The sequence below is a fragment of the Chelonoidis abingdonii genome, chromosome 2, assembly GCF_003597395.2.
Source record: "Chelonoidis abingdonii isolate Lonesome George chromosome 2, CheloAbing_2.0, whole genome shotgun sequence".
Taxonomy (NCBI): Eukaryota; Metazoa; Chordata; order Testudines; family Testudinidae; genus Chelonoidis; species Chelonoidis abingdonii.
This window is the reverse complement of record NC_133770.1, coordinates 84,826,014-84,846,029: the sequence shown is the minus strand read 5'-3', so window position 1 is coordinate 84,846,029 and position 20,016 is coordinate 84,826,014. Positions and strand designations below refer to the sequence as shown.

The following is a 20,016-nucleotide window of genomic DNA, read 5'->3' as shown; positions in this document are numbered from 1 at the left end:
CTTCATGTTAAGAAGCTGTGCTTTGAGGAGAGAAGGGAGCCCAAAGAATGTGGCCCAGATACTCAAAGATATTTAGCCACTTACATTCCTTTTTGATTCTGGCTCTGTGTGACAAACATGAAAATTGTAGAACTACTAACTGTATGTAACCTATTGTTTAACTCAGCCTCTGTACCAGATGACTGGAAGGTAGATAATGTAATGCTGATTTTTTTAAAGAAGGCTCCAGAGGCGATTCTGGCAGTTACAGGCTGATCAGCCTAATGTTAGTTCCAGGCAAATTGATTGAAACTATAGTAAAGAACAGAATGATCAGACACTGGATAAACATGATATGTGGGGGAAGAGTCAACATGGCTTTTGTAAAGAGAAATCACGCTTCGCCAATCTATTAGAATTCTTTGTAGGGGGACAACAAGCACACTCACAAGAGAGATCCAGTCAATGTAGTATAGTTGGACTTCCAGAAAGTTCTTTGACAAGGTCCTTCACCAAAGGCTTTTAAGCAAACTAGGCAGACAAGGATGAGAAGAAAGGTCCAATCATGGATGAGTAAGTCATTAAAAGACAGGAAACAAAGGGTAGGAATAAATGGTTAGTTTTCACAGTGGAGAGACGTAAATAATGAGGTTCCCCCAACGATCTGTACTGGGACCAGTGCTGTTCAACATATTCGTAAATGACCCGGAAACAGGGGTAAGCAGTTATGTGGCAAAGTTTGCTGGTGATACAAAATTACTCAAGATCGTTAACTCCAAAGCTGACTGCAAAGAGTTACAAAGGGATCTCACAAAACTGGGTGATTGGGCAACAAAAAGGCAGATTAAACTCAATGTTGATAAGTGAAAAGTAATGCATCTAAGTTAAATGATGGCATCTAAGTTAGCTGTTACTACTCAAGAAAGATCTTGGAGTGATCATGGATAGTTCTATGGAAACATCTGCTCCATGTTCAGCAGACTTAAAAAAAAAAAAGCTAACAATGTTAGGTATCATAAAGCCAGGATATAAATCCATGGTACACTCCCTCCTTGAATACTGCATGCAGATGTGGTCACCACATCTCAAAAAAGGTACATTAGAATCAGAAACGGTACAGAGAAGGGCAACAAAAATGATTAGGAGTATGGAACAGCTTTCCTACAAGGAGAGATTAAAAAGACTGGGACTGTTCAGTTTGGAAAAGAGACGACTTAAGGGAGATATGATAAAGGTCTAGAAAATCATGAATGCTGTGAGGAAGTGAATAAGGAAGTGTTATTTACTCCTTCACATAACCCAGGAACCAGAGGTAACCGAATGAAATTAATAGGCATCAAATTTAAAACAAACTAAAGGAAGTGCTTCTTCACACAAGACATAGTCAAGCTGTGGAACTTATTGCCATGAGATGTCGTTAAGGCCAAAAGTATAACTGGGTTCAAAAGAGAATTAGATAAGTTCCCAGAGGATAGGTTCATCAATAGCTATTAACCAAGACAGACAGGAACACAACCCCATGCTCCGGGTGACCCTAAATCGCCCACTGCCAGAAGCTGGGAATGGGCGACAATTTACCTTGAAATTGCCCTGTTCTGTTCATTCCCTTTGAAGCATCTGGCACTGGGCACTGTCAGCAGACAGGATACTGGACTATATGCATCATTGTCTGGCCCAATATAGCTGTTCCTATGTTCTTATGACTTAGGTTTGATACTGTTTTTCTGCTGTGGTTCTGATAAACAAATAGGTTTGGAGGATTTCTTCACAACTGTTACTCAGATGCACAGATTACTAAAATGTACACTCAGATTCAATGCTGAACAAATTACTTAACTGCACTGGTGAGTGAACAAAGTGGAACTAATGTAATAATTTTACAGAGAAATAAGGTGAACAGAAATAGCCAGCAATAGAGGCTGGCACAGGAGTTTCCCAGTTGTTCAGCAGAGCTAACTTGAAGTCTTTATTAAATTCGTAGCCTCTGTATTCCTTTGTGGATAGGGGGGCCTTGGGACTGCCCAGGGGTGGGGGAAGTGGGGCAATTTGCTCCAGGCCCTGCAGGAGCACCCACGAGAGTTTTTTGGGGCCCCTGGAGCGGGATCCTTCACTCGCTTCAGTGGCCCCGCAAAACTTTGGCGGGGCCTGGGCTCCAGGAGCTTCTTTTGCTCTGGGTCTTTGGTGGCAATTCGGCAGTGGGAGGATCCTGCCCCCTGATACCTGTAAAGGGCTGTGAAGCTACAGGAAAACTGGGCTAATCATGTCTTATACATTTGGATCCAGTTGGTAGTTGTGAATCAGCACTAATGGCTATTTTAATCAGTTCTAAGAAAACTTTAAAAGTTTTATAAAAGCCATCACACACATATTTTAAATTATGGCAGAACTCAACAGCTGTCCAGCCCAGTTTGTGTTTTAATGCTTGTACACCTAACCCCACCCCCTGATTTTTAAACTATGCAAACTATCAGGAAGCCAGACTATAGCAAGATGCCATTTTGCTTTATTCAAGAAAAATACATACTTAAAACAAAAATACTATGAAGAAGAAGAGGCACTGAGCATATACAATACGTAGTATTTTGAAAATATGTATACGTACGAGTCCTGCAGGTCTATGTCCTCCTCATTCACTGACACCTTTGTGGATAATGGAAGCTTGTAGATCATGTTGGTGATGGAATGTTCTGCTCATGGGTTTCTAGATAAGATCTCTGCCTGTGGGTAGATGGATCTTTCCAGACCATGCAGTTGGAGAAATTGCTGCAATTTTTGAAGGAGTAGGAATCAAAATCTAGGCCAACTTTCCTTCATGTCTAAAGAATAACCAGTGACGGTAGGACACTGGATGATGAATTTACAGTACAAATGACCCCTGACCCCTGTTACTTGTGCTCAGATAGCCCTGACAGTCCAGACTGGCACAGGAAGGAAATGGTAGATAGGAAATCCATTCTTGGTTAGAAGCATAGAATCGTAGAACTGAAAGGGACTGCAAGAGGTCATCCAGTCCAGTCCCCTGCACTTGTGGCAGAACTAAGTATTATCTAGACCATCCCTGACAGGTGTTTTTCTCGCATGCTCTTAAAAATCTCCAATGATGGAGATTCCACAACCTCCCTAGGCTGGGACAGCAGGTTTGTATAATTTTTGGTGGTGTCCCAAACGGGCCCAAATCCCCGCGCACCTGCCTAAGGATCTAGGAGGGAATTTGGGTGCAGGATGGGGTTGGGGATGCAAGCTCTGGGATTGAGTTTGGGTGCGGGAGGGGTGTGGGCTCTGGGAGAGATTTTGGGTGCTGGGTGCAGGCTCTGGGCTGGGACAGGAGGTTGGGGTGCATGAACGGGTATGAGAGGGGAGCTGGGGTGCTGGGTGTGGGAGGGGGTTTGGATGTCGGGTGCAGGCTCTGAGAGGAGGTTTGGGTGCTGGCTGCAGGTTCTGGGTTGGGACAGAGTGTTGGAGAGTTTGGGGTGCAGCAGGCAGGCTGCTCCAAGGCTGGGGCAGGGGGCCAGAGAGGAGGACTCTCCCCAGCCCTCTTCCCCGCTGGCAGCAGTGAGCTCTGGGGGAGGGGGACCCTTCCTGGTCACCCCAGCATGACACTCACCCCAGCCCCCCCCAGGCTGCTGCTCAGGAGGTCCAGCCAGGATAAGCCACCCGCCTCCACAGTGGAGTCACTTGCCCGGGGAAGGGGGGGGCTGCCATGCACCTGCTCCCCTCCTCCCTCCATAGGCACAGCTGCCACCTCAGCCTGCCCCCAGCACTGCTTCGTTGTAGCTGGCTGCCACAGCGGCCAGCAAAGGAGTGGAGCACAGCGCAGACCTGCAGGGGGCATCTGCTCACTGCCCAGGACAGGCAGGAAAGGCACATAGGGGCAGCAGGCAGGGGCTGGGGGGGAGACTCGGCCCTGAACATTGGTGGAGCTGGACCCCTTGGGCCCTGAATTTGCTGGAGTGCAGGCACCATGGGCCCATACAACTTGTGACTCCTGCCCTAGGCAATTTGTTCCAGTGCTTAACCACTCTGACAGTTAGGAAGTTTTTCCTAATATCCAACCTAAACCGTCCTTGCTGCAGTTTAAGCCCCTTGGGTCTTGTCCTATCCTCAGAGAGAAATGAGAACAATTTACTTCCCTCCTCCTTGTAACAACCTTTTATGAACTTGAAAACTATTATGTCCCTCAGTCTTCTCTTCTCCAGACTAAATAAACCCATTTTTTTCTCTCAGTCTTCCCTCATAACTCATGTCCTCTAGACCTTTAATCATTTTTGTTGCTCCTCTCTGGACTCTCTCTCCAGTTTGTCCACATCTTTCCTGAAATGTGGCTCCCAGAACTGGACACAATACTCCAGCTGAGCCCTAATCAGTGCAGAGTTGAGGGGAAGAATTACTTCTTGTGTCTTGCTTACAACTGTAAGCGAGGGAATGGTCCCGCTATTGTGGGGAACTTTCCTGGCTTCTGCACTACCCCGGTGAAGTGGGCTGGCGAAAGGATCTGAGTCCTCACTCCCACTTCCTTTACCCAGAGGCCTCCCTGCCCTTGAGGACTCCCCTCCACTCTCCTGTCTGGCAGAGTCCTCGTAACTCCAACAAGGCTGGGCCCAGGATTCCTTGGGGACTCAACTCCCAACCCTGCTGTGGTCACCTAGGACAGGGGCTAGTGTGTCCCCACTCCGGGGTGCTCTCTTTGCACTGCGCACCTCCCTGACCCACTGATCCCATCATGCAATTTAAAGCAAATACAAGTTATTTAATTAACAATTAATTTAAAAAAAGAATAAGGAAAAATGGAAAAGGTTAAAGGAAAACACATCACCCTGCTCTGTGTCATGGACCATCACAAACAGTGTCTCTGGAATGTCAGGGCGCTTCACAGTCTGTTCCTTGTAGGTCCCAGGCCTCCTTCTCAGGACCTGGCTGTGCTGCAGGGATGCTGCGGGTTGGACACTTGCTCTGGCGGTGGCCACACGCTCTCAGGCTCTGGGTGGCAGGACACTTCTCCCCAGTGTCACCCCTGCTCTGTCAGGGTTATGATCCCCCTCCATGTCCGGCCTGCAGAGCCTCTTGGCTGAGGCATCTCCCTGTGCTGGGCCCACTGCCCAGGGTCCCCCTTGCTCTCCCCAGCTGCTCACTGCACCCTGCCCCGGACTGCTCCAACCCTAGCTCCACACTGCCTCAGCACGGGTGCTGCTGCTGCTGCTCTGCCTTCAGCAACCTGGGCTGCTTTTCTGGCCTCTCTGGCTCCAGTTGCTACAGCTCTGCTCCCAGGGCAGGTCTGCTCTGCAGGCTGCTTCTGTGACTCTCTCTCAGCTCTCACCTGCTTCCTGGGCTGCTTGTCTGGCCCCTCTGGCTCTGGTTGCTGCAGCTCTGCTCCCAGGGCAGGTCTGCTCTACCTGGGCTGTGCTCTGGCTTTTTGGGCTGCAGCTCTGCTCCTAGTGGCTTACCTTGGGCCCCCGCTCTCTCCTTAGCTTGGCCCCACTCTGTCAGACTCACACAATTCCAGCTCACATGGAGGACGGGACCCACCCTGGCCTTCTGTCTCCTTGATTAGCCTGCCCGCCCTGTCAATCAGGCTGACCTGGAGCACTGGCCTCTCGCCATTGTTCCTGAGGACTGTCAGTCTCAGGGTCCTGATTTGCCATCGATCCCTCCCCTTTCAGTGCTGGGAGATAGCAACCAAACACCCCTACTGAATGTTAGTAAGGGGATAACAGTCCCCTTACACAACACCCCTGCTAATACATCCCAAAATGCTGTTTGCTTGTTTTGCAACAGTGTTACACTGTTGACTCATATTTAGCTCGTGATCCACTATGACCCCCAGATTCCTTTCTGTACTACTCCTTCCTAGGCAGTCATTTCCCATGTTGCATGTGTAAAACTGATTGTTCCTTCCTAAGCACAGTACTTTGCCTTTGTTCTTATTGAATTTCATCTTATTTACTTCAGACCATTTCTCCAGTTTGTCCAAATCATTTTGAATTTTAATCCTATAGTCCAAAGCCCCTCCCAGCTTGGTATCATCTGCAAACTTTATAAGTGTGCTCCCTTGCCATCATCTAAATCATTGAAGATATTGAAGAGAACCAGACCCAGAACTTATCTAGTGGAGGCCTGCAAGGATATGCCCCTCCAGCTTGACTGTGAACCACTGATAACTAGGGCTCCATGTCTGTCATGCAGGTCACAGCAGTCACAACAATTTCCATTTCCTGGTTAAACACCATAGTTAGTGTGGAGCCCAAACCAGCCATCAGTCACAGAATTAAGCTTATAATTATGCTAAAAGCAGCTGTCCGAACTCTCATAGCATAAACATTGCTAAGTACATGTCTATGCTCGTGAGGGCATAAAAATGCTACTGTAAAAACCTGTGTAATAAATACTAGACATTATTTTACATGCTACATTTCTGAAAATCCATTGCCGTGAAACATAGTGAGCTTGAAATGGGAGAAGGAAAACAAACAGTAGGTCAGAGAAGAATAAGGTACTGATCAATGTAAAGACTTGAATATTATACCATTTTAACTATACAGATATAGTTAAAACAATACAATCTATGAACTGTGGATGCAGTTATACTGGTATAGTTTACTTCCGTACAAGAGAGACAATAAGCTATATCAATATAATGCGCCTTTTATACAGGTATCACTGCAACAACCACATGAGGGGGTTGTATTGATATAACTATGTTGGTTAAAAAAAAAGTCACAATCCTAACTGACATAGTTATATGGGTATAAACGTTGTGTGGAGGCCAGGGATAAGCATAGCAGAATCTGACTCTTTCCATGTATTAAAATACTGACAAGCATGGGCAGCGGGTGAATGTGCCGTTGGGGAAGGCTAGCCCCTGGCCCCTCCTCCTCTGCCCCTCCCCTCCCCTTCTGCCCCTGTCCCCCATTGGAGCCCAGAGAACACCCTCCCCCAGGTGAACAACGTGGCCAGAGCGTCCCCAGCCCTGGATTGCCCCCAGGCCCAGAGCGCCAGGCAGACAGCATGGTCTCAGTGTCCCCAGCCCTGGTTCTTGTGTGCACCAGCCCCAGCCTGCCTGCCCCAGCCTCTGCCCACAGAAGATTGGGAAGGGAACTGGAAGCAGGCAGGAAGGAGCCTGGGGGTGAAGTGTTGGGGGTCCACGCCAGGCTGTTTGGGGAGGCACATGGATGACCATGCTGATAAGATATGCAGTCTTACAGAAGTCAGTCTTCTGATTGGCTAAACCAGGGGTCGGCAACCTCTGGCATGCGGCTCAGCAGGGTAAGCACCCTGGCAGGCCGGGCCACTTTGTTTACCTGCCACGTTGGCAGGTTTGGCCAATCACGGCTCCCATTGGCCACAGTTCTCTGCTCCAGGCCAATGGGAGCTGCGGGAAGTGGCGCGGGCTGAGGGATGTGCTGGCCGCAGCTTCCTGCAGCTCCCATTGGCCTGGAACGGCAAACCGCGGCTAGTGGGAGCCGTGATTGGCTGAACCTGCCAACATGGCAGGTAAACAAACTGGCCTGGCTTGCCAGGGTGCTTACCCTGGTGAGCCACGTGACAGAGGTTGCCGACCTCTGGGCTTAACCATCACCTGGCATTATAGCTCTAAGTAACAATTTTATTCATGCTGAGCAGCAGAGTTCTTTGTTTTATTTCAATTTTTCACTTTAGAAAATCAAACCCAATGTTTAGGGTTTCTCTCTGCATTGCATCTGAAGAATTTCAGTTCATGCCGCTTAACAATATTAGAGTCAAGATTTTCAAAGGAGATTATTAGTGATTTTTTTGGGTGCCTCCATTTTTGGATTCTTCATCCTGACACACCTTAAAGAAATCTGGTTTTCAGAATGTGCGAGAGAACTAGGCCTGGATTCACAAAAGGAATTAGACTCCTGAATCCTTGTTTTAGTTTTTGCACCACTGTAATGCATAAAACCCTTCACCTAATGCAATAGGTGTCTAAACTCACTAGGTACCTAAGTTTGTGCTGTAAAAGGTTCCTAGGTAGCTCAGTGTCTGTCTGTGGACGTGCACACTGCTGCATCACTCCAAGCGCTTATCTCCCACCTAAGCCCCAGGGTGACACATAAAGCACCTAGGGATAGGTGTCCACATGTCCATGTTGCCTGCGGGGCCTGACCCAGTAGGTGTGCTCAGACCATGCTTGACATCCTCCCCCCAGGACAGGGGGGAGAATGCAGGGCACCAATAGGTACAGGGCCCCACAGCCCTGCATAAGAGCCACACAGGGGACACAGGGAAGCCAATGTGGAATACCTGTACCCACAGGCCTCCAGACAGACCCACAGTGATGGGACGATCCAGAGGGGTTGATGGGACATCTCGCTGGGGGGAAGTTGAGAGAGATGCAGATTCTCTCTGGCAAGGAGGAGTGACAGACAGTGGGAGATGAGATGGAGACTCACTGACAAGGGGCTTGGGAGCAGGGAGAGATAGGGCCATCAGACCCAAGGGTATCGGGAGAAAGGACAGAATTGGGGGAAGTGATGGCAGGGCAAAGATCCAGCTGGCCAGGTTCCATGGGGGGCTGGGGCTGGAAGGAGTGGGCAGTGTCAGGGACTGGTTTCTGGCAGAGCCAAGTAGGGTGTGTGGAAATTCTGCTGGTGTGGGTTGCCCCCTGGGGAGAATGCTAGCAACCTGGTAACTTTAATGGTCATCTAGAAGTTGAAGTACATCAGCTGAGTGCTTAACTGCTGCAGTCTGGCTGTCCAGCTTAAAATTTATATCTGCAATGGTCTTTTGCACCCCACTTTGATTGGCTTTGCTCATGAGTGTATCATAGACCAGTAGGTCCAAGCACTCCTGCATCTGCAGCATGTCCCTTCTGATACCCACTAGTTTCCTGCCCTGTTATTGGTGCGGAACATCCTCATAAGCTGGGCTTGGATCAGGTGCAAGAAGCAAGCCCTTCTACAGCTTGGGATGGGACAGGCCCAGATAGTAAGCTTTCCTGGGAAGAGCCAGGAAACATCCTGATGGTGATGATCTCACCATGTGGGAAGACATCAGACAGAGAGGATGGAGGGAGCTGGAGGAAGATATCCCTTGCAAGCCTATGACAGATGTTGCTTCAGGTGAAGGCTGGTTGAAGCCAGTACAGGCAAAGGTGACAATGCTTGAGATGGATGTGAGGAAGGTGGTAGTCATTCTGGAGGGGCTGAAGATGATGGAGAGATGATCCTGGGAAGCTGTGGACCCAGGTGGTGATGTGCCACTGTGGTCTGATGTAGGGATCTCTCTAATTCATAAAACATTTGCATTTTCTTGCCCTACTTTACTAACAGTCTTGAAAACGGGTTCTTTGTTTCTTAAAGATTCATCCAGAACTTTGAGACCTAGCTCTTTTCATCCATAGATATCATTATTAACTGGTTATTTTTGACACAAATCATCAGCTCCTGTGGGGGGAAGGAGGGATTTAAAGGAAGGAGATCTCCATGAGGATTTTCTCACTTAAATCTATACTGTGCTATTGGGGAAGTGGACTTTGTCCCTCTTAACCTGGCAGATTCCCTCTACCCTGCACAAGTTCTGAATGGTCCTGTTGAGGTGACTGAGCCTCCCATCTGTTCCAAAGTGGGAAATTGTACAAATGGAGGATCCCGTTTGTGCCAGGTCAGGAGGGAGGGGACAGGAAATCAGGACTGTAATTTACTATCTAGACTGCTGTTGATGCCTGTCTTTCCTCATTCAAACTCCTAAACCTTTCATGTGGCATCCCATAGCAGTCAATCAGCATGTTATGTACAGAGAATCTCTATTTTTTTGTAAACATCTGTTTTCATGCAAAGATCTTTAGTTAGAAATAATAAGGAATGAGAGAAGAGCAATGCAATATGTCATCTAATTTAAGTCTCTACTATAATTCCAGTGTAATAAACATATAATTATATTATTATGTTTAATATTTAAAAAGCAACAGAGATATGTAGAATCAAAGTATTTTAAAATATATTAAATATAAGGAAATACAATTCATCCGATTCTGATCTAATTTACATAGGTATAACCCCCTAAAATGAATAGGCTCTGCAAGTGCTTAGCATCTCTGAAGTTTAGGCTATTCTTATGCTGAAGATTCCTTCTCATCTTTACAACTTCCAAAACACACCATTTTCCATGGAGGTCCTCTTTGTTCTCATCCTCAGTTGGCCTAACAATCAAGTTGATATAGCATCACTTTCTAGATTATCTAGAGACAGGTAGATCTCCAAGTGTGTCTCTCTTATTGACTATAGCTAGTTAACTACAGTTAAGAAGACAGAATATTTAATATAGATGGATTTTACCTTTGACTAAGGAGGCAGGACTTGGTCTTTCAGTTTCTATTGGTTTAGTATCTGTTCTACCATGTCATATTCTTCCCTTGGTATTGATGTGTTCAAAAGCTCTTTTCCTTTGGTGGTGGAGATTGATGAGCATTTGTGATGTATATTTGTTTTATAGACTCCCAATGGCTACAGAATAACTGCGGAGGCAAAATAGATAGTTTAAGAAATAGCATCAGATATATAAGTAAATAGGAAAAGGTGAACACGACAGGGTTTATAAATACCTTCTGCACAAACTACCATTCTCACACATAAATGGCCACTGGGTGCTGAGGGCAGCCATGCCTGCAGACGATCAATGTTAACAAACTGTCTCGCGAGCCACCAACGGATTACCCTGATGGTCCAAGTGCAGCCCATGGGTCTCATATTGCCCACCAGTGGCCTAGAACAATGAGATCTCAATCTCAGTAGCTGCTATTATGATGGAAAGAAATAGTAATTTAATCAACACATTTCACTGGTCACTGTCAAGCAGACAATACTTTATAAGGGTTAAGATATTATTCAGTTTATCTAATGAAAGTACCAAAGAATTTCCACTCGCTATTTATCTTGATACTTTGCTTTGGACGTTTAGAAAAGTCAAAGGATAATTTGTGTGTAATTTGATTTTAAAATGCTACAGATTTCAATAAAATCAAATTTAAAGACACATTCTGAAACTTCTACTGTGGGAAATTAGATTTGAGATTTGCTTCCTAAACCTGCAGGATTGGGTGATCCAGAGCACTGAAAGGCACATTAACAGATCTAAGGTTGTGATCTGAAGCCCAATGAACCCAATAGGAGCCTTTCCATTAACTTCAGTGAACTGTGTACTTCCAGCAAATGAAGAGGGGCTACATCTCTTGGTTTTTGTACTAAACTCTACCATAGGCACCTGATTTTCTACAAAGCAGATTGCAACTCTCATCCCAATATGAGACAATGCTGCTAGTTGGTGTTCTCATGTAAATTTATTTTTTATGATCAACTGCAATATAGCATGTAGGGCTGGGAGGGAGGAGAGGGAAGTCAGCTATATGAAATGTTCTCCTGCTAGACTGAATGTAGCAAAATTTAGCAGAAATGTTTCCTGATTTTGAATATTGCATGTGGTACAAAAAATAAAAACAAACCAATAAAACTCACATATGAAACATTCTGCTTTTAGACTGTTGGTGTCAAAATTGGTTATATGCAGTGTTGTTGTAGCCAGGTAGGTCTCAGGATATTAGAGAGACAGATTTAAAGAAGAGCTCTGAGTAAGCTTGAAAGTGTGTCTCTTTCACCAAGAGAAGTTGGTGGAATAAAAGATATTGTCTCATCCACCTTGTATCAAAATTTGGCAGAAGTGTTCCCTATTCAGAATCCAATTTTGTGTGCCTCGACATTTTATTATACTTTATGTACAGTCGCTCTCACTTTAAAGTCTGTCAGGATTGCTTACAGAAGGGACTTAGCAAAGCACGCAGGTTAGCCTGGGCTAACCCAGTGTTTTCCAAACTTGAGGTGCCACTTGTGTAGGGAAAGCCCCTGGCGAGCCAGGCCGGTTTGTGTACCTGCCGTGTCTGCAGGTCCAGCCGATCGCAGCTCCCACTGGCAGGAGGCAGCTAATCAGAGAAGGGCTGAAAGGAGCAGCCAAATAGAGCCAAGCAGGCCCATCTAAAAAGGGAGGTGCAGGGCAGAGGAGGGCAGTTCTGTGATGGGAGCCCAAGGAGGAAGGATTATGTTTTTGACGGGATGAGAGAACTTCCAGCACCCTGGACAGAGCAATGCTGCTCACAGGGACTAGGGTAGTGAGAGACATCTCCTGGATGGCTCCTGGGGTTTTCAGGCTAAGGCAAGAGTAAAGAGGATGCTGGGGCTATGAGGAAGTGGCCAAACAATTTGCTGCAGTAGCCACTAAGGGAAGTGGCTGAACAGCAGACTGCAGATCCCCTGGAAGAGGGGTGCACAGTGTGTAGCACGGCCGGAGGGCTGTGTCACTTATGAGGACATCACAGTCCTTGGAGAGATGTAGGTCCTAGAGCAGGAGTGACAGTAGCATGCAGAACTAATTCCCAAGGGCTTGGCTACATTGGCACTTTACAGTGCTGCAACTTTCGCGCTCAGGGGTGTGAAAAAACACCCCCCTGAGCGCTGCAAGATGCAGCGCTGTAAAGTGTCAGTGTAATCAGGGTGGCAGCGCTGGGAGCGCGGCTCCCAGTGCTGCACGCTACACCCATAAGGGATGTGGTTTACAAGCAGCACTGCGAGAGCTCTTTCCCAGCGCTGCGGCTCTGACTACACTCACACTTCAAAGCGCTGCCGGGGCAGTGCTTTGAAATTTCTAATGTAGCCATACCCCAAGACAGCAGGAGGTACCTGAATGGTGAGTGCACCCCGTCACAGCCTACAAGACATATGAGGGGTTGGCAAAGCCTTTGCTCTTCAGAGTCATTTCTGGCCAAAATAAGTGTGCTATAGGGGAAAATTAAAATTAAAATAATTTCAGTGAAAGGGTGGGGAGACCTGGCTGAGCATGCCAGCCAGGGATATATGGTGATTGGCAGGATATGGAGAAGGGATGCAGGGGGTGGAGGACTGGGATGCATGGAAGAAGGTTGCAGTAGACTAAGGCCTTCTCTATGCAGGAACAGTGTGCGTGTTGGGGTAGAGTGAGTGTGTTGGCATGCTGTGTCTAAGTTCAGACAGCAGCCTGACCAACCTATCCTAAGGCAGCCCTGGCTCTGCACAGCACAGAAGTCTCTCCCCACTAACTCTCCACAGCAGCAGTCCCTTCTGCCTCCGTGCCTATGGTTGTGTGATCGGGACTTCCTCATCAACTTCCTCCTAGCGATGGCCAAGGTGGCCGTCTATAACACCAGGGAGAGGATGTTGGCTGAGGGGGTTCTCTGCGACTGTAGGGCCTATTTCCGATCCTCCCTCCATTCACGCATCTGGGCAGAGTTCCTCTGGGTGGCGTCCGCTGGCTCCTTTGATACCTTTGAGGAGCAGTGTGTGCTGTCAGGGGTTCTCTGCTCGGTGTCCCCTTCAGGTTCCCTATTTTTGACCCTTTGACCTTCACACTAGTCCTTGTTATTTTTTCCATTCTCCCCCATAATTACTTGAGTTTCCGGGCCCTGTGGATACTGCTCATAGGCTGGGGGAGGGTCCTTTAGTCATGGGTGGGCTTGAGCCTGCCCACCTCCCTGGAACCCAATAGAATATGGTTCTGTGATTCCCTCTGAGTTCTCTCACAGCCTCCTCAGCTGCCAGGAGTGGCATCCTCAGCAGCTCTGTGAGCTCTCCGTGCTGAGGAATGTCAAAGCAAAAGCAGCACAGCAGAGCAGCCCCCATGGAACAGCACTGCAGTTCTTCCACATCCTCACAGCAGCAGTCTGCCTGTTATTGTGTACCTAGTGCAGGGGAGAACAGAAGGATTACATGTTAATGATTTGCTCTTTGCTGCTGGAGCTGAGCAGCAAGCTCAGCTGTCAGAACTTCCTGGAGCTTTGAAACGGGAGGCGCGCATGTCTACAACTATGTGCAGGGCAGTCAAGTTCAAAACAGTGAGCAGAGTGGTCACCCAGGGCATTGTGGGATACTGGGGGAGGCCAGTTATGTCGACATAATGAACAGCATCTACACTGGCACTTTGTCACTTTAACTTCGTTGCAAAAAGCTCTTTGCCTCTTGTCAAGGTGGTTTAATGTTGTCAGCAAAACAGCAGAGTTTTGCTGCCAAAAGTACCTTTTTAGTGTGTAACCTCCTCTGTTTTGTTGGCAAAAGCTGCCTTTTGCTGACAAAATTGTGTATTGTAGAGAAAGCCTAGGGAGGCATCTAGGGCAGGCAGGGAATTTGTGGGGGAAAGGAGTGGAGCATGGAGAGGGATGTAGAACAACAAACACTTCTCCATGTTAAATTGTAAATGGTTAGTACTTTCTAAAAATAAAACTTTAAAGGCTAGATTCTCTGGTTAGCTAAAGTCACTTTATACCTCCTAAGCAGCACCCAGAGATTGTCTGGTGGCAAGAGCTGGCTTGTGGAAGAATCCAGCCTGTTCCCCAGTGCTATATAATATTTCCTCACTCACTTTCAGCCCACCTGATTTTAAAAAAACACCAAAACTGATATTTGCTCCTGAAAATATGAAAAAAAAGTGTTTTCAAAGGTCAAAGTGTCCAATCCATCCTCAGGCTTCTTGGTGCACAGGGTTGGCACCAGCTGCAACCTCTTTTAGCATAGCACAGCAACTCCATACCCAGTAGGTTTCATTTCCATACCCAGTAGGTTGGTGTGAGTGAGGCTTCTGGTCCATGACTCCACTTCCTCTCCACCCCCTTGTGGTTATGTGTTTTCCCTCGGTGCCCATGTAAGGAGCAATCCCTGTCTTTTCTCAGAGATTAGAGCTAAAGCCCCTTTTCCTCAAAGACAAAGAGAAATATGCAATATTTCAAATTCAATAGTTCAATAGCTTTTCAAACAATGATTTAATAAACAACTTTTAGGAACACTCAAAGATAAAGAATAATAATAATCATAGCACAAGAATTCACAGCATAATGAAAATGGGCATAGAGAACGCAGCTTAACTGAAATAGACATTTCACTATAACACTTCATTATGATAAAAATAAGCCTGACTGCCAAATGTTTTTTCTCCTTCCTACATCTTAGTAATGTCTTTATAATTTCTGCATAGCAGAAGATTATAATGACCAGTGGAATGACAAGTCCCAGGATGTTCATCTTTAAAATCAGGAATTGCTTCTATTTTCTTTCATGGACTGACAAGTTATGAGAGCTGCAGGTCCAATAAACACTTTCCTTTTGAACAGTGTGAAATATTAAGCCTGGAAGAGAGGCTAATATTGCAACACCCCAAATGACAACCCTTGTGAGGATGCCAGAGGTTATTGTCCTAACTTTTATAGTAAACATTCTATGGACAATTGCCAGATATCTATCTATTGTCAAAAGTACTTTGGAAAAGCCTCCACTGTAGAAGCCAGCATAGTAGACCCCTGAAAGACTTTTACACATTGCATTTCCAAAATCGCACTCATGTGCTGCATCGTAAGCTCAAAATGACAGGGAAAGAATAAAGAGTAAATTGGAATTCACCAGATTCAGCAGATAGATGTCAATCATGCTTCTCAGCCTCTCGTATTTTATCAGGATCAGTACAACAAGCACATTGCCCACCAGGCCAAATATCAGCACCAAGGACTAAAGAGGTGGCAGAAACAGGGATCCAAATTGTTTGACATCATTTGTACATGGTGTTGCATCATCATGATTGTAGTTCTGTGTGGTCTTCCATATCTCCATCTCTTCTTCACTGAAAAACTGTTGATCTTTTGCTAGCCTGAGGATGAAGAAACAGATGGTTATTTACAAAATACTGTATGTTATCAATGTGAAAGATAGGATATACTCACTATCCTGTGTAATCATATGGTTGTGAAAGACATTAAAATGTACTGTGTATGTTGAGTTTCAGCTTAGAATACCTTTTGCTGTAAACAGTATAACAACTGCTGATATCAAGATGTGAAAAATACTGCAGATGACACTAGCAAAGATTCTAGAGAGTTAACAGAGTGAGTTTTGTGCAGTTCTTCCAGTATTAACTTTCTTGCCGGGGGAGCACTGGACATGTTCAACTGGACTGCTCACCTTCAGGCAGACAACCAAGCTCTGTAGGCCCACGTCATTCAGCTGACGTTGGAGAATCAGCTATTGCAGGAGCAAGTAACACTGTTGTAAGAGCCCCCCCATGCTTTGGTCTTGAGTGAAACATGCCCACAGTCCTGCCAGAGGGCTTCCCAGTAGCAGGTGCCAATCCAATTGCACATACCTGGCACATCCCAGCAAATTCCCATCCTTGACTTGGGCACAGCTGACTGCTTCTTATGTACAGCAGCATCCTGGATCCTGCACATTTCCCTGCAACAGAAGGCCACTTCTTATAGACTACTGATGGTTGTCCTCTGATCCAATAATGGAGGAAACAGCGCCCCCGGAGGCTGTGCTTCAGGGTCCCTGAGAAACATCACAATTTGGTGTGATCCATTATCCACTGATCCTCTGGGCTGGCCCTCCACGTTGTGTGGAAAAATTGGCAAGAGTACAGTGGAAGGCAACAAAAATGATTAAGCTGCTGGAGCACATGACTTATGAGTGGAGGCTGAGGGAACAGGGATTGTTTACTCTGCAGAAGAGAAGAATGCAGGGGGGTGGGATTTGATAGCTGCTTTCAACCACCTGAAAGGAGATTCCAAAGAGGATGAATCTAGACTGTTCTCAGTGGTACCAGATGACAGAACAAGGAGTAATGGTCTCAAGATTTAGGTTGGATATTAGGAAAAAACTTTTTCAGTAGGAAGGTGGTGAAGCACTGGAATGGGTTACCTAGGGAGGTGGTGGAATCCCCTTCTTCAGAGATTTTTAAGGTCAGGCTTGACAAAGCCCTGGCTGGGATGATTTAGTTGGAGATTGGTCCTGCTTTGAGCAGGTGGTTGAACTAGATGACCTCCTGATGTCCCTTCCAACCCTGATATTCTATGAAACTGCTCATTTGGTGGCAGGCAAAGGAAGTCTATTTTCCATCAAAGTTTTGTTGGTAGCTCTGTAGCAGCATCTAAACCTTGAGAGACTCAGCTGGGAGTGACTGTGCAGACAGAAACTTCTGTTGAAACTACATCTGAACTCCTCTCAGAATACCAAGTCTATGTCAATAGTTTTGTAAAAAAGAATGCAGAAACCCTACCTCTGCACCTAACTGCACAATAGAGCTGCAGCCTGGAGCCAAGATATCATTTGGATGAATTAATGCCATGTCAGAACCTGAGCTGACAGTGCTCCAAGAATACCTTCATGTGAACTTTGCCTGATGGTTCATCCTCAAGTCAACATTGCCAGCTGGTGTACTAGTCCTGTTTATCAAGAAGAAAGATGGCAGCCTCTGATTGTGCATTGACTGTTGTTCATTGAATCAGATAACCATCAGGGATTGTTACCCTCTGCTCCTTATTCCTGAGCCACTAGATTGTGTGGGGGCTGCCTGCATAGTCATTAAATTGGTCCTATGGGGGACAAACAATCTTTTGTAAATCAGGGAAGAGGATGAGTTGAAAACCACCTTCTGGACCCAATATCACTTCTGTGCATGTCTTGTAATGTTTTTCAGATTGACCAACACCCTGGCCACCTTCCAACATCTTATAAATGTTGTGCTCTGAAATATGTTAGACCAGTCCAGAGTAGTCTACCTAGATGACACGCTGATCTTTTCTGAGTATCCTGAACAGCTTACTGCTCTCATCCAAACAGTCCTGGAATGCCTATAGAGCATGACCTTCATGCCAAGCTCAAGAAATGTGCATTTGATCAGGCCTCCATGGAGATCTGGGCCTTCCTCTTATCTCCAAGAAGGGATCCAGATGGACCCATGCAAGGTCCAAGCCGTCCAGGATTGGCTGATTCCCTATATGGTATGTGACCTGCAACGCTTCCTGGGGTTCGCCAATTTCTATTGATGGTTTATCCTGATTATTTTCACAAAAAATTGAACCCCTCACTGCTGTCCTCCTGAAAAATGTCCAATTGCATTGGTCTCTCCATGCCCAGCATGCATTCAAACAGCTAAACTTCATCTTTACTACAGCACCCATATCGGCTCACCCCAAATGTCACTCAAGCCTTTATTGTAGAAGCTGATGCTCCAATACAGTGATCAGGGCTGTACTCTCCCAGCAAATTGGTCCCAAGCAATCACATGGGCTAACTGTCATTACTCAAGGAAGTTCACTCCCACAGAGTTAAATTGCAAAATACTTGACAAGGAATCCTGACAATAAAAAAACATCTTTGTAGAATGATGTCACTACTTGGAAGGAGCTCATCACCTGGTCCAGGTATTCACTGACCATAAAAATCTGGAATATCTACATAGAGCAAAGGATTTAATCCAACAGCAGCTTTGATGGGACCTTTTTTTCTCACAATTGGATTTCATTATCACATATCGCCCAGGATCCCAAAATGGCAAGGTAGATGCCCTGTCCCATGGTACTAACCCACCAGGCTCCAGTCAGAACCCAACTCCCATTCTCCAATCCTGTAACTTTCTCAGCGCAGCTTGTCACCAGGATATATTAAGTTTAATACCCATTGCCTCTGCTTCAGGAAATCTACCTGACAAACAAGCAACTGCATGACTCCTGGGAAGGGATCATGTACATAAGGGAATGCATCTGTTACCACAAGACCCAGAAGGGTTGCAGTCCTACAACCATGCCATGATTTTCCCCTAGCAGAACACATGGTGGGGCTCTTCAAGACCTAATAACTAATATCTTGCTCCTTTTGGTGGCCCTGGATGCACCCAATAATACAGTCATTCATTGCCTCCTGTGATGTTTGTGCCACACCAAAACCCCATGCCACAAGCCCTGTGGCCTTCTCCAGCCCTTGGGCAGCCCATCTTGACCCTGGGGAGCATAGACCTTATTGTAGAATTATCAGCATCCAAAAAATGTTTAATGGTTTTGATTGATGATGGTCTACTTTTCCAAAATGGCTCACTGTGATGCTGGTAAATCAGGTGGCAGATCTTGCCAAGTCTATAGGCATCAGCTCGGCACTGACAAATTCATAGCTGGAAACCAGATCAGTTCACCTACATGTTAATATTGTTCAAGATAGTTGCTAGACTTGTAAGGATGTGTTTAGGGTTCCAGTGGTTCTCAACCTGTGGCCCAATCAGCACACAGCTGCAGCCCATATGACATCCTCAGGGCCATACAGGTAGTATTGGATGCTGCCCCCCTGAGGCCCACAATGGTAAATACGTTGAGAACTACTGGTTTATATTCTGTAAAATACTTGTAAGCTGCTGCATGCATTAATCTTACTTGCAATATCTTCATTCCACACTACAAGGTAAAATATAGGTTTGTTTTTATAATAAGTATGGCCTGGTCCGCAGTTTAAAAACTGCTCTACAGGAAGAAAGCACAAAAGGGGAGGAAAAGAGTGGGAGGTGTTTCTTGCTTGTGCAAGTGCCTCAGGAGCTCTGCAGTCTATAAAAGTGGTGGAAAAGAATATGTAAATACATCACATGAGGTGTTCTACTACATCTACTTTGGGTTAGTGGTTCTGAATGCACCAGCACTGAGGCTCCCCTACTAACAGCTGAAATCACAGAGCACTGTGTTGGGGGGGAGGCTGAAGACATTTTGGCGAGTGGCCAGCAGGACAGCTAGTGGAGAGAAGCGGCCAATAGGATGGCTGGCGGAGAGGCACAGCTGGCCATGAAGACAACAGCAGAACCCCACAGAGAGGTGTGGCAATCAGCTGTTGACCCGAGCAGCGGAGCATGTTAGGTGCCCCATTATTCCCCCACTTCCACCTAGGCTAGGAGGTAAACTCTGCAGATGAACTTCTGAATTCTAGGGCTGCACTGACCAAAGACAGAAACTGTGGGTTGGGTGACTTTTGGATTGCTGGACTCAAGAACCAAAGGGAAAGGACACGGCCCAATCTTCTTGGGGGGTCTTCTGGTTCATGGTTTGTGTTTATTAACCCTAGTTGTGGTGTTTTCCCAATTTAATGCTGAGTTGTTCACCTCCTGTTATTAAAGACTTTTGCTATGCTGAGACTCTGTGCTTATGAGAGGGGAAGTATTGCCTCTTTGAGGCACCCAGGGGTGTTTGTGTAGTTTTCCCAGGTC

At 46.3% G+C, this 20,016-nt stretch overlaps 1 long non-coding RNA gene and 1 pseudogene across 1 annotated transcript in view; one reads left to right on the top strand and one right to left on the bottom strand.

The window, feature by feature from the left end:
• LOC142046333 (uncharacterized) overlaps positions 1 to 20,016 on the top strand; it is a 277,336-nt gene that overhangs the window by 188,157 nt on the left and 69,163 nt on the right. The gene's annotated exons all lie outside the window — the stretch shown is intronic.
• On the bottom strand, positions 14,748 to 15,611 carry LOC116838160 (C-C chemokine receptor type 5-like; annotated as a pseudogene).